The sequence below is a fragment of the Cebus imitator genome, unplaced genomic scaffold, assembly GCF_001604975.1.
Source record: "Cebus imitator isolate Cc_AM_T3 unplaced genomic scaffold, Cebus_imitator-1.0 Scaffold1, whole genome shotgun sequence".
NCBI classification, from domain to species: domain Eukaryota; kingdom Metazoa; phylum Chordata; class Mammalia; order Primates; family Cebidae; genus Cebus; species Cebus imitator.
Genome location: NW_016107316.1, coordinates 6,785,281 through 6,801,310, shown reverse-complemented (window position 1 = coordinate 6,801,310; position 16,030 = coordinate 6,785,281).

Here is a 16,030-nt window from a genome sequence, read left to right as displayed (position 1 = left end):
CCAATCAAGCCCTGTTAGAGCCTCCTCTGCCCACTTGACAGAGTCAAGATAGGCTTTCTGGATAGCTGGAGAGCAGGAGGGCAGTGAATTACCAGGACAAGTCAATAACAAATTGTTTCTTTTTTTCTGTTAATAAAGCCTGTTCCTGATAAACACAGGGGATGCTCTGATAACAGAGCTCTGCTGTCCTGCTTTTCCTCGTTACAGCCCAGGTCCAGCTGCTTAGAGAGCTTTCTGGATGCACGGCAGAGTATTGAGATTCAGCAAATGAAAGGCCTGCGTAGCCTGTGTAGTCTGTCTTTTTGAGAGGAGTGGCAGGCGGAGGGGTCTTGGGCAAATGTGGGACAGGTGAGGTGTGACCTGTAAGCCCGAGTGGGAGGAGGTCCCGCACAGCCTGTGTCCCCAGTGCAGCATTTCTCAGACTGTGTTCCTGGTATCACCATCTCCTTGGGAGAAAGGAGTCTGTGAACAATAATCTTAGGAAAAGCACATATCCTCATGCTTTTCTTAGAGTGTGTAAGCTCTTCTGCATGCCACCAAAGGCTCTGAGAAGGCCTGCAGCTAGGGAGCATATCTAACTCTGTTCAAACAAGTACTTCCAAACTTAAGGATAGGCCTTACTTTTCTTCTCTAGGACAAGATTAAAGACAAGTATTCTGAGGAGCACACTTTGCAAAGGCTTTCTTAGGAAAAGCCAGGGACACGAAGTGTGGTCATGAGACCCAGAAGGGAAGAGCGGGGCTCTGAACAGGACCTGAACAGGAGCTAAGCCCTGAGTTAGCAGCAAGGCCTAAATGGATGGGTGGTGAAAGTGGAAAATAAGAACCACGACATGTTATACAAACTGACCAGGAGCTCCTGTGGCTTACCTTCTCATCTGCCAGGTGTTCATACTAGCTTTGAGTGTAGAGTTATTTTGAGCAGGCTATGTTGCCCCCCAGTGAGTACAGGCCTGGGGATGGTGAGTTTCTTTACCCTGACTTCTAAGCTTCTAGTGGCTTTGCATAACCCCCCTATATCCTCTGCCAGGTAGGCCAGCCAGACCCACAGTTTGCCATGTAAGATCTGATACACATTGTAAAGGGCACAACTGCCTATACTGTGTCAAATTTATGAAGCATTGCATTGAAATTGGGTCTTGCTAGGATCGGATAGGGAAGAGAAAAAAGGAAGTAGGAGAGAATTAATGAGAGAAAGAGAAAATGATTACTCGACTTTTCCAAATCTCTTGCTAGACTGGTAGAATGAGTTTAGCATATATATTTAATGTGATTTTTTCTTTTCTTAATAAAACAATCTAACCTATATATATATAAAATTAAGAGGTTCCTGAAATAAAGAAAGCCCACTGTTTTAATTGCATCTTTTTAAAAGATCCTGAGACATTTCCATCTGCAAAGGTGATATAATAATACTTTTACTGCTTACCTTTTGCTGAGAGTTCAAATAAAAAATTGAAAATACTTTAAAATGCTTTGAAAACTGTACAGTGCTGCACACATGTAAGGTATTATTATCCTATTTTTGCTACTGATGCCCTTATTATGGAATGAATGTTTGTGTCCCTACCTCTCCATCCCTTCACATGTTGAGGCCCTGACTCCCAGTGTGACTATATTTGGAGATCGGACCTTTAAAAAGGTATTTAAGGTCAAATGAGGTCATAAGGTGGGTGCCTAATCCAATAGCACTGATGTTCTATAAGAAGAGGAAGAGACACCAGACTTCTATTATTCTCTCTCTCTGCCGTGTGGGGATGCAGTGAGAAGGTGGCTGTCTGCAGGCCAGGAAGAGAGCCCTCACTAGGAGCTGAATCAGCTGCCACCTTGATGTTAGACTTCCCAGCCTTGGGAACTGTGAGAAATAATTTCTGTGGTTTTTAAGCTGCCCAGTGTTTTGTACTTTTTTATGGCAGTCTAAGCTAAGATACCTCTTCACAAGAAAATTTCCATTTGAACCCTTGCTGGGGTCTGTATCCCCATCAATGAAGAGCAAACCTCCATTCCAGCAGACTCCAAAAAACACAGAGGAAGCTGGTTGCTGTTTTAAATATCAAGGAGAATTGAGTTGGTTACACACCAGCCCCTCCTTGCAACTTCCTGTGGCTATTATCCTCCCAGCCTCTGGTTGCAGACACTTGCCTTGTTTTCTACAGATGCACAATGTTGCATGAGAACTATGGCATTACGTAACCTGATTTTCATCCCCACAAATGAGGAAGGAATAGATATAAGCCCTGAGGTTGCTTTGTGTGAATAGTGACTCAGCTAAAGAACAGCTTTTGCCAACATCCCCCCAGTGGTTATTGTTAGGGTCATCCGCGGAGGTCCTAGATTGATAGTTCTATAATAATTACAATGATTGAGCATGGTGGCTCATGCTTGTAATCTCAGCACTTTGGGAGGCTTAGGCAGAAGGAACATGTGAGTCCAGGAGTTCAAGAACAGATTGGGTGACATAACAAAATTTTGTCTATACAAAAAAGTTAAAAAAAAAAATAAGAGAGTTGGAGGAGAGCTGTAGGAATTGTAGTCCTAGCTACTCAGGAGGCTGAAGCAGGAAGATTGCCTGAGGCCAGGAGTTTGAGGTTACAGTGGGCTGTGATCACACTCAGCCGAGGCAACAGAGTGAGACTCAGTCTCCAAAAAAAAAATTACCATACATTTTTTTTGCACATCTACTATGTGCCTGATGAAGTGCTAGACACTTTTCCATATTCTATTTCACCTAATTAAAGGTAATTAGATCTTCTCTGGCAATACCATTTATGAAGTAGATTTACCTAAATGATCAAATCTAAGTTTTACACTCAATTACTGTCTATGTCAGTATCTAACTTCCTAGTTAAATGTTTCCATGTTACAGGCACTTTTTACCATCAGGGATTAAAACAAATTTGTGAAGGCATGCAGTGGCAAAACTGCGTTTAGGCACAGGGTCTGATTCTGAACTGAAACCAAGTATTTACGTATTTACTCATTTATTCATCAGAGGCCCATGTCTTGTGTATATGGGCTTTGTTTCTGGCGCTGTGTAGATGCTAAGACTATAGAGAATTCATGAAGACAGGGCTCAATAGAATATACATTTTTTAATGTTAAATTTTTACTTTTCGTAGTAGCAGACAGGATAAAGAAAAAGCTATTGGTGCTGCCATGCTTATATGACAGGCATTACAAACAAATGTTAGGTAGTTTCAGGCTCTGTTGCTCCCAACAGCAACCACTTCTAACCCTTTTAGCTTTATCTTCTGGTATTTATCATCATATTTCTAAATAATAAGTTTATATTTGTTTGTATTTATTTTTCTTGTTAAGTATCACACACATGCAGAAAACTACATAAAACAAATGTGCAGCATAATGAACTAGAAAAGGATTACCCTTGTACACACCTCCCTGGTCAGGAGGTAGGAGCTGAAGTCGCCCCAGATGGTTCCCACAATCACCTCTCAGTCACAGCCATGTACTTCCCCCAGAACCATCCATGAACCTGTTACGTCCCTCCCTCCTTTATTTTTCTTAATAGTTTTTATCACCTGACTGTTTATTTGTGAAGGTAGTATATTTTCAAGGCTCTTATAAACCATAGGCTCCTGTTACGGGCTGAACTGTGTCACCTTAAATGCATATATTGAAGCTCTAACTTTGAATACCTCAGAATGTGACTGTATTTGAACAGGAACCTAAAAGATGTAATTAATTTAAAATGAACTTATTAAAGTGGGCTAAAATCCCGTGTAACTGGGGTCATAAGAAGGGAGATTAGGACGCAGGCTGGTACAGAGGGAAGACCACATGGGGACACAGGGAAAGGAGGTCCATCCATGAGCTAGGGAGAGAGGACTTTGGGGAAACAGACCCTGGCAACCTTTCGAATTTGAGGTTCTGGCATTCAGAGGTGTGAGGAAATACATTTCTGTTGTTTAAGCCACCCAGCCTGTGGTACTTGGTGATGGCAGCCCAAGCAAACTCATACCACCACTCTCCATCTTTTTGATTTTCTTCAATTTATTTGTGGAAGAGTTTAGATTATTTGCCACATTGAATTTCTCACAGTCTGTTTTTTTGCTGGTTGACTCCTGTAAATTAATATTTGGATCTAGAACTTAATCACATTTAAGTTTGTTTATTTTGGGAGGGAGGAGGCAAAACTATTTCATAGATAGTGGTGTGTTCTTTCACCAAGAGGCACATAATGTCCTCTTGTCTCTCTTTTTGTGCTGCTAGCAGCCATTAATTCTCAATGCCTATTTATTAGAGCCTATAAAATGGTGATATTTTGATTTTATCTTTCTTGTTTGTTGAAATGCTCATAGACAATTTTTGTCTCATATAGTTAGTTTCCTGAGGTGCAGTTTGCTTAAAAAAAAAAAAGAGCAAAGCAAATACTTTGTTCCCTTTATTTAGTAATTTTCAAATTAAATAGTTGGTTCTAAAGAGTCCTCTATAGATAATTTTGGGGAGAGAAGGATATCAGGGTAAACTTAGGAATTTAAGAATGTCTTATTTTAGTGCATTTATTTTTCTTACTGATGCTTAGATTGTCCAATCTTTGGCCGGTGAGAACCTGTCTACTTAGCTCCTGCGTCCTTTGATATCACCTGGTAGAGAAAAATTTTTTCTTACCAAAAGTTTTCAGACTTATCTTAAACATTTTCTTATGCAAATCTGGAATCATCGATTTTCCCACAATGTCCTGGTTTGTTTTTGCTTTTAGTGAGAAACAATAGGTTTCTAGGCCTCTTCACTGTATAGAGCTAGGGCACACACACACACACACACACACACACACACACACGCACAAAGTTTATAACAATATCTACTCCCCTAACTCAAATTTAGAACTACAGGGTGCTTATATAACCATATCTATATTATGTATGCATTTCCTTTTTCTACACAGAAAATTCTGATTCTCAAGGCTCCCCACCATCCCACCCAGGAATAAATAGAATTGGAATATCACATGATTACTTATTTCTCTATTCCACATTCACACAACACATTCTTAAAGTAGTGATGTCAACCTCACCATCAACATAATTACTAAAAACAGGTTTTGTAAAAAAAAAGAAATTGCATATATTCTTCTCATTCTCTCTTTTTTTTCATTGTGCTGTGTCTGTGTTGTCAGAGCAAACACCACAATTTGGTATGTTCTCTTTTTTATTCCCTCATTTAGTCTTATTCTCCATGATAACATATTTAATGCTCATCACGAATCTTTATGTTGGTATCTAGGCATGTCAGTTACTCAAATCTCATTTGATTAAATTTTAAAATATTTAAGGAAGAGCTCAAGAGGATGATATTCTTTGAGCTGTTGTGTGTGAAAGTAAGTTTGTCTTCAGTCTCTATACTTGGAATTTAATTTGACTGAATACAAAATGTTTGGTTTAATATTGTTTTTCCCTTGAGAATTTCAGATATATTTCTTCACTTACTTTTGGAATTCAATGTTTATGTCCAGATTTTTGATGACATAATTACTCTTATAATTAACTTGATTTGTGTTTGTTTTTCTTGAATTACCAAAGCATGCCTGGCTATGGCTATTCTGGGCTGATTTTCTCAAGTAAATGCTGTGGTCTTTCAATATGCAGTTTTGTGTGTGCATGTATTTAATTTCAGGTACATCTTGAATTGTAATTTTTAGTATTTGTTCTGTTACTTATTTATTTAAACTTTTGGTTTTTGACATCTCCCATTATATGTATGTTAGATCTTCACTGTCTGTTTTCTAAATTTGTTTCTTTATCTACAATTCTTTTCATTAATCATTTTCAAAGTCCCTTATGTGTAGTCTTATTTTTCAAAGTATCATCTGTTGTGTTTATTCAGTCTTAGGTTGCTTCTTTTTTTGCCTTCATTTCTAAAAGCAATTTTTAAAATCTCTCTTTTTTTCTTTATTTTCTCATTTCCTATATTTCTAATTCTGAATTATATGATTCCTTCATTTCTTATATTATTTTTAATATATTTTAGCTTATTTTTTGATAGTAAGTAATAATTTTTATCCATTTTGCAGCTTTGACTTTCTGGTGTGTTTTTATTATCCTTAGGGATGCTGTGCTACTCTTTATTTTCTTTCAATAACTTTGCAGAGCATTTGGCCTTGATCTATTATAATGATCATTTTTTAATGTGAAATTAGTTTTCTTAAGCCCTAATAATAATAAACCTGTTAATATAATTATATAATAATGTAATTGACACATTAATATTTAATTAATACAATATATTGATATTTTATTAATGTAATTAAATATGATAAAGGAGACATGGTTTAGGGGAGTTTTTCTAATTTCATGGCTAGAAAGTCACTTTTCTATTATTTTTATGAGAGGTAGACTTACTACCTTCTAAGTGTTTCTTGTTCCTTCCCCAAATTTTATCTAGGCCTCATTTTTTCCTTTTTCTTTATTGTCCTTGTTGTTTTCAATCTGGGTTCTATTCCCAGCAGTTTTCCTTAGTAGGAGGCTTTTTCTTGGAAAGCAACTTTGGCTGATTAATTCTGAGAATTCACAGGGCGCAAACTGCTTTATATGGAGAGCACATAAAGAGCAATATGTACTCACTTGCTATTAGAGTGTGAAACCCCTCAGTCACAAGAAATTTGCAAGAAATGGGTATCCTGAAATTTTCAGTGAATACTTGTTGGTTATTTCACAGTTGTTAGATTGACCAGTTGCCCACTGCTTCTACCTGCTTCCTCTGCACAGATGCTAATAACATGCAGGTCTTGAGCTGTCACCGTTTGTTCTCATCCACTCACAATGTGGGATTCATGGGATATCTTGTCCCCTAGTTTTGTTGTAGAGGTTTTTACATGGGCTTTCGTTTGTGCTTTCTTAGTTCTTTGTGCTTTTGGGGGATGATTTGGAAAGATTAAAAGACACACCTATCTCACGGCCATCTTCCCAAAATCTTATACTACATTTTGTGGTTTGTCCTTTTAAGACATGATCTAGTAACTTCTCTCATTGTGGTAGAAAAGAATTCACTTTTATTATAGGCTGGCGCCCACTCACCTGCTTTCTCTCCCTTTATTCTTCCAATTTAGTTATTTCACTAAGTCAGTATTTATTATTCTAACTATTTTGGGTACCACAGAAACAAATACATTTATTTTTCTTATAGATATATCTCTCCCAAAGTAATTCTGGCATTATTAATTGTGTATTATTGTTTCTGATCTCTTCCTCTGGCTCCTAGCATTTTGTTTCTTCAAGCCCTTTATTTTAGTTCCTGTTTTTCATGTTAGAGGTTTTTCATAATTTCTGTTTATCTCTAAATTTATGCTCATATTTAGAAGTAGACTTAAAGGTAGAATGGGGCTTTCTCTCTGTATTTGTGTTGGAGAGAGGACTTTTCAACAAGGGAATTTGTCACTGACTGGCCTTTCCTTTGGGATACCCCAAATGTTAGTATAATTAGGGCTTTTTTTCTCATGTTGGTCACATTCCCCAGAGAAGTACCCTCCAATCACCTGCATGAGGGTGATATCCTCTGACAGAGAAAGGGTCTGAGGGTTCTGCTATTTGGTATGTAGATCCTCACATAATGCCTCTTTTCAGCCTCTCTTCATCACTCTGGGAAACAGGCTGCAACCTCTCTGGTTTAATTTCTTTAGAACTAACATGTTCTTTGTTCTTGCTGTCCATCTTTGTACATTATGTATGAAAACTTTACATATGCTCCTCCCAATCAATGTATTAAAAGTTAGTAGAACAATTATAAATAGAAGTTGAAATATTTTCTTCCCATACCCCAATAAATTATGTTGCATGTCACTTTCCTGGGATTTGTACATCAGGTCCACAGAATATATGCCTGTGAAAGGGAAGGCTACTTAGAGTGAGCCAGCTGCCTGGGCATCTCACAACTACCTGCTGTGTAGACTTTCACTTTCTTTCCTTTCCATAGCCTTTGTCTCATGCCTGTCTTCAGTCGACCTGGTGCCTGCATGTCCTGAGCTCTCAGGTAACTTCCTTTAGGTATTCATCTTTGTAGTCCTTAGAATGCAGCTTTCCTTGGTCACTCCTCCAGCTTCAGAAATTAATTGACCTCTATTATTTTCATTGGCAGCTTTTACTAGTCTCTTGTCTGCATGTATTCACACTTAGAAATTATTTTGCTGTCGTTTTAATGACCTTTTGAGGGGGTAAAGGGATTAATATATGTGTTCCATTTTCCAGAAATATATTTTGACAATGGACAATAAACATTGAATAATTAACATTAACAGAAAAACACTGAACATTTAGTAGGGACAGAATGCTTGTCACCCCACTCACAATTCGTATGTTGAAATCCTAACCTCCAAAGAACTGGAGTCTTTAGAGATGACTAGATCATGAGGGTGCAGCTCTCATGAATGGGATTATTGCCCTTATAAGGAGACCTCAGAGAGCTCCCTCTTGTCTTCTTTCTATCCTGTGAGAAGACAAGGAAAATCGGCAGTTGGCAACCTGGATGATAAACATTGGGGGCCCTCACCACCCCCTGACTGCCAGCACCTGATCTAACCTCCAGCCTCCAGAACTGTGAGAAAATAAATTCTGTTGTTTAAATCTCCCAGTCTATGGCATTCTGTTACAGCGATCAGAACTAAGGCAACATTTAAACAATTTAAGTATTTATAAAAATATCTCATGTTCACATAGCACCTCATATTTCCAGAGAACTTTAGGATATAATTCTTCATTTGAGTGTCCTGGGGGTAAGGAGCAGGGAGATTGCTATCCTCAATTACTTGCGACAGAGCTGAGGCTGGGGGTAGTTGCATGAGACAGCAGTGAAACTGAGTTAGAAACAAAACTGATGCCTGTCGGTTGTTGCTGCTTTAATCCTGTGCACTAACCATGGACTCAACAAATATGTTTTTTTTTACTTTTCCAAGAACTGTAATTCTGAAATTCAAACATATTATCTCTTATTGACAGCGCTAAAGACTGTAATATACAGCTGGGACCCTATCTTTTATGAGCAAAGACTTTTAGTCAACTATAGAAATGTAAACATGACCCTTCTAATGCATTTTTAATAACCACTCTTTCTGAACATCAGCCAAAGTTTGCATCTTTAACTGATTTGCCATACAGACCAATTCCTCCCTTAAGAATTCTGCTAAAGATTTGACCTTAACCCTGGTTGGTTCCTTTGTTCCTTGTTACAGTGGATTGATTCTCTCATCTGTGATTTCTGAAGCCTGTGTGAAGTGGTATTTAGCAGGTTTTAATTGATTGGATTGCCTTGGTCAGCAGTTGGGTTGATCTTTTATGCTACCCTAGCATTACTTGGCTGCCTGGATGATAAGATGTAAAAACCCTTTCTTAGACATTGAAAAAAAGGACTATCTCCCTAATGCTCATTATTAATTGGTTGCCTTTTCAGTCTGGCAGACTATAGACAATCAATTACGGATTTCAAAACTATGAACTTCACACTGGCAGATATAAGGTCCTCCTTTCCATAGCTTTTGTGGCAAGTAGTGATATCTTTGTTATCTGGCCTAGGTAATGACAGCCAGGTGCTTTGTCTCTGAAACCACCTTTCCTCCCTCACTGAGGCTGCTTCACTCCAACTTGGTCACAATCTTTCCTGGACCAGATACATTTAGAGATTTGAAGAATATAAGTGACTCCTTACTTATTTTCCTGGGTTCAACATCAAGTCTTCCTGCTTGAGTCAATAAAGGAGAGCAAGATACTAGAGTGAAAAGAGCAGAAGTTTTGGGGTGAGATAGACTTGGGTTTGTATCCCATATCCATCCTTATAGGCTTTTTGATCTTAGATAAGTCATTTACCTTCTATGAGCTGCAATGTACTTGAAAAGCAAGAATAATAATATTCTCCATTGTTGAGTGGTCAACACAACTAAAATAGGTAAATTAAAAGTGCCCAGCACACAGTTTCATATAAGATTACGCATGAACTTATCATATGTTCTTGCAATTCCATTTCTTAGAGAAGTGAAGACATATGTTCATAGAAAAGCTTATATGCAAATGTTGATACCAGCCTCCATTGCAAATAGCCCCAACTGGAAGTGATCCCAGAATGCATCAACAGGTGAATACATATACAGATTTGGTATGTTTATATGATGGAACTCGACTTAGCAATAAAAAAGAGTGAACTATTGATACATGCATCAACATGGATGACCCTCAGAAACATTATGCTGAGAGAAAGAAGCCATACACAAAAGACCACATACTATATGATTCCTTATGAAATGTTAGGAATGACAAATCTACTCGACAGTGAAAGAAAGAGGAGTCGGGGTGGGATTGATTGGGAAAGGGCACAAAAGAATCTCTAAGTAATAGAAAATTTATTTTCTCTATCTCGAGTTGTGGTAAGAGTTATGTGAGAATACACATTGGTCAACATTCACAAAATCATGTACTTAAAAAGTATGCATTTTGTCGTATATGAATTATAGCTTAATAAAATTATTTTAAAAAATAAGTCTGCCTCGGTGCCTGACACATAGTAGGTGGTCAATGAATGTTGCTTCCTTCTGTTGGTTGATGCCCAAGGAGGACAGTTTGCTTGGTCCCTGCCCGGGAGCCCACCGTCTTGGGAATGAGACAATAACAAATTTTCTAAATGACTCTCTCATGTTCCTCTTACCTGTTAGTATACTCCAGCCAGCTTCCAACTTTCAATATCTGCTACCCTGTCTTAGTCAGCTCAGGCTGCCTAGCAAAAATACCACAGACTGGGCAGCTTTAACAACAGCCATTTACTCCCTCTCAGTCTGGAAGCTGGAAGCCCATGATCAAGGAGCCAGCATGGTTGAATTCTGATGAGGACTTTCTTCTTGGCTTGTAGACAGCTATCTTCTTACTGTGTCCTCACATGGCCTTTCCCTGATGCATGCCTGTGGAGAGAGAGAGAATTATCTCCCTCTTTTTAAGGCCACTTAATTTTCTCCTAAGAGCCCTATCTTCAAATATAGTCACACTGGGGATTAGAACTTCAACATACAAAATTTAAGGGACACAATTCAGTCCATAGCATATTCTGTGCCTGAATATTTTTCTTTTGGAACTAGAGAAAGCTTCCCTGCTGCATGTGGCAGTTTAGTTTTATTATGGAACAGACCCTGGAAGCAGCCCTCAAATAACTACTTTTGGAAATTGAGGTGCAAATATCTCAGCTCCATTGTCCCTCAGGTGAATAATCATGAGGGATGTGTTTTATACAAATTCTCAAAGTTCATTGAAATAAAGCATCCATAACCTATGGGCAACTAGATTAATACCACACATTTGATCAACTCCCTCTATCACTAGCCCACCCTCTATTACCCCCCTCTATCACTAGCCCACCCCTCCTAATGCTCCCTCTACCTGTCAGATATACCATTTTCACCTGAATCCTTATTTCAGGGTGTGATTCTGGGTGAACCTAAAGTAAGACAGTAACACATGTTGTCACAGGTAACTGTAATTCAAGGCAGACAAAAAAAGAAAGTCCAACAAATGTACATACATCAAGCCATGGGAGAAGAGATTCATTGCAAAGGAAACAGTGATTCTGATTAAGGCATCACAGAAGGTTTTTGGAAGTGGTGGGGTTTGAACTTCATCCTTGAAGGATGAATACAACTTTGACAGCTAACTCTTATGGTACCCAAAGAGAAAGGGGGCTGGAGAGAGGCAGAGAGACAGAGACAGAGAAGCAGAGAGAGACACGCAAGACTTCAATATTTAGTGGGAAGTTAAATGATTAATAGATAAAGCACTTGTCACATTACTCTGTGATTTAATGTCTCATCGTCTAAGTGTTATGGATTCCCAGAGCAGGCTTTCTAGTGTCTGGTGTCCTAAGAGAGCCCTCAATGTGAAGCTTCCTTACCCCAAGGCACTAATAAAAGGAAAAACTGAGTTTTGAAAAGCTCTCCTCAGGCACAACTCCAAAAATCAGGACAGAACCCAAACTCTTGTTTTAATATCTTTGGCTAAATTCACGTTCAGCACTTGATTTAGAGCTTGCAGTGTTAATATTTTGTACATTGGGCCAATTCTCCGGTGATTTTAATATTTCATTTATCGACTGATTTAACTTTTAATAGTATCCAAAGCCATCTCATTAGATTACAGTGCTGAAAGAGTGCCGCTGTAATAGCTATCCTGTTGTTTGAGTAAATTCAATTTGGACAGATGTAGCTCAAGGCAAAAGGGAATTGTAATCTCTGAAATAGTTTGCCATCCTATATTCCAAACAAGTCTTAGCTCCTCTGCATGTGTGACTTGGACATGATGTTTAAAGATCTTGAAGGACCAGGGGAGAAATATGATACTGACATGTTTGATAATCGTTGCCATGTTGCACTGTGTCCTTGTCACAGCAATATTTGGGACATTCTTAGAGAATTGTGGTTGTGCCTAATTAATCCCTGAACCTCTGGTACACAAGGTAGAGACTTAGGAAATGTTTCACTTGAACTGGAAAAGCATTTTTTGTTGCCAGGCACATGGGGAGCTCTGTCCTTTGTCCTGAACAGTTTAACAATGTTAAGCAATGACTGATGGAGCCACAGAAAATGTTCTCTGCACTTCTAGGGGTAGTAAGCTAGAAGGGAACATAAAAACACTGGATGACAGAATCAGCATCAGAAAGATTTTTCTATGCTGTGACATTCACAATTTAGTAAAAATAAATGTTGCAGATAAATAATCCTGTAACACTGTTTGCTCCTGGAAGACAAAGACTGTCATTTCTTTCTGTATCTCCAAGAGCTAGAAGAGTGCTGAGTACAAGTTATATGGACAATAGATGGTCCTTGAATGAAGGCATAGTAGCAAGGCTTATTTTATTAGTCTGCTCTCACAGTGCTAATGAAGACATACTTGAGACTGGGTAATTTACAAAGGAAAGAGGTTTATTTGACTCACAGTTCCGCGTGGCTGGGGAGACCTCACAATCATGGTGGAAGGTGAATGAGGAGTAAAGACATATCTGACATGGCAGCAGGAAACATAAAAAAGAGGATCTCCCATTTATAAAACCATCAGATCTTATGAGACTTATTCACTACCACAAGAACAGCATAGGGTAAACTGCCCCCATGATTCAGTTAACTCCACCTGGTCCCGCCCTTGACACATGGGGATTATTACAATTCAAGGTGAGATTTGGGTCGCAGTGTGCCCACCCAAATCTTATCACCTATATTTTGTCTAAAAGTCTGTTTTTCACAAGCATCCAATGGGAGAGGTAGAAAAGACATGATTTAGCATTAAAAAATATTTAAGATCTTCAGTGGATGGTCAATTCAATAATAATAGACTTAAGTAGTTTCAGAAAAGTGAACTTTTCTTTTAGCCATGTGGTAGAAGTAAGATATACAGACTATGGAAGTGACAGTTCCGCTCTGATCAGACCTTATCTGCTCCTCTGCCTTCAGTCCTTGAACATGTGCCAGGTCTTCTGTATTAAGCTCTTGAATGAAAACTCTTAGGTGCAAAACTGCACCTTCTGTGGGGATATGGAAAGATTTGATTTCTCGTTTAATCTAAAAACATTTATTGAAAAGCTTTCCTGTGCCAAGCATCTCAGTGATACAGAGGAACCTCAGACATGGTCCATCTTTCCAAAAAACTTATACTATAATAGTGGGGCAAGGCAAAAGAACTATCACCCAAAGTGAAGGCATTTAGAAAAATCCTAGGACAGTGTAGGACAAACAGTGAATCAATGCATGCTTTTTGAATGAACAGAATTAAACTTCTGTAACTTTAATGGTATATCAGAATCAACTCCTAGAGAATCAGTAGGTCTGGCATGGGAGCCTGGAAATCTGGATTTTAATATGTTCCCTAGTTAATAACCATGATGTTGAATGTGGCATTCACTTTTAGGTGAGACATCAATAAAGATTTTCAGAGCTTTTTTCAAAAGGAAAAAAGGAGCTTGACATATGGAGAAGTGTAGGAAGGACATTCTAGATCCAGGGACAGCAGGACTGAGGTGCAGAGGGAGACTTAAAAACATAGCTGTGCTGGAACAGTCACATGTGAGATTGATTTGTTTCCTCAAAAACATGGTGATTTTCTTAACTGGCTGGCTAGGCAAACCATCCCTCCCTCCCTCCCTTCTTCTCTCCTTCCCCTCCTCTCCTTCCTCCTTCCATCCCTCCTTCCCTCCCTTCCTTCCCTCCCTTCCTTCCCTCCCTCCCTCCCTCCCTCCCTCCCTTCCTTCCTTCCTTCCTTTCTTCCTTCCTTCCTTCCTTCTTTCCTGTCTTCAGTGCTCCCCATGTAGCCCTCCAATATCTGTATACCAGGACAAATTTTGGTATAAGTCCCACAGTTACTTGGCTGGAGCAGATGGCAAGGTAGATACAAGGACGGCACATTGGAGGGTTTCACTGCATTATTCTTTTACTCTCTCCAAGTATTATTCCAAGTTAGTCTGAGTCTCATATGAAGGAACTAATTAGTTTTCTAGGTGAGAGTATAGGGAGAAGTAACCTTGGGTAGTAACAGCCCATAGGCAAGCCAACTTATACTCAGGTGTTAGAAAGAGCTTGAGGAAAGAGTAGTGGAAGAAAATTTCAAGGCCCTTGGCTTCATAAAGGACTGAGAGAGTCTACTTGTCTTAATCAAACCTGTGAATTCCTATATTTTAGACATCACGGAGTTGCAAAGCTGAATAAAAGGTCTGCCTTATAGGAACTCATTATTGGATAGAGGATTTTAGATAAGAGCAGAAGTAACTACATTGTGAGGTAGAAAGTACCCAGCATAGCCCAGTACCTGGCACTTATTAAGTATTTGTTAAATGAATAAATGAATATAACTTGCTCCCCATTCCTCAAACATTGCCACATTGGGATGAGGCAGGGCTGGCCTGGGTGGAGCGCGTCTGCAGTTCCTTGATGTGCCATGACAGCAGGATGCTCCTCCCACTTCATCAACTTCTTGTAATAGCCCCAGCCATTCAACTCACTACTTGTCCTCCAAACTCCTCCTGCACTTGGTGATCGTAATTGCCTTTCTAGCTTTAGCCTTGAGTCTTCTCTCATGATATCGACCTTTCACCTTGGGTGATGACTCCTGTGGCTGGATACAGGGGGTGCTCCTCCCTCAGAATGTCCTAGCTTAGCAATTGGGTCCTATAAGTGCTACTAGTCACAGCAGCTGAGGGAAAGTGGAACTCACCTCCAGTATGGAGAAAGCATTGTGGAAGGGACATTTGAGCTGGGTCTTGAAGGCAGGAGGTCATTTCACCTTGTAAGAGTAAGACAAATGGCCCACAAAGCCATGGAGGGGCATCCCCTGGAAGCGCAGAGGATCTGCCCTTATGATCTCCATCTTCAAAAAGTGGGGAGAGGCTCAGCATCCCTAGGTTAGTCACTGAAGATTGACGTTTGTTCTTCTTGAACCTAATTCTGCATCCACCCTCTCTAATGCAGGGAAATGAGTTTCTATAAGAATTCTGCCTATTGTCATGAGGACAATATCTTCCCCTTTCTTCTAAGCTCACTCCCATCTGATTCTGAATGAATATTGAGATTAGAAAAAGAAATTCAAATTTCTTCATCCACCAGGCAATCATTATGTTGGTGCCACTCTTGCCTAGGACTAGGTGCAAATTTTACCCCTTCAATAAGCTCATGCCTGCCTCTGCCCCAAAGGTCAGATGAGATGAAAATTCTTTTTTTAAAACTCTGTTTATTTATAATTTATATATATTACTATATATGGGTTATTAATTTACATGCATGTATATGTTATGATATTGTAATCTATATTTGTATTTTATGCAAATATGAATGTATATGTAATATATATATGTTTTATCTTGTATAGCCTACACAAAAATAGAAAATTTAAAGGTTTGGGATAATAATGACATAGATAATATTCTAAATTGTTTGTATTATAATATCTTTCTTTGCTGCCACTTTTTTTTTACTGCCCCTGGAATTACTAATGATATTTTGAAGTAAGTATTAAGATTGGATAGGCTTCATTAGTTTTAAAATTTTAATACTTGGCAATACAGAAAAA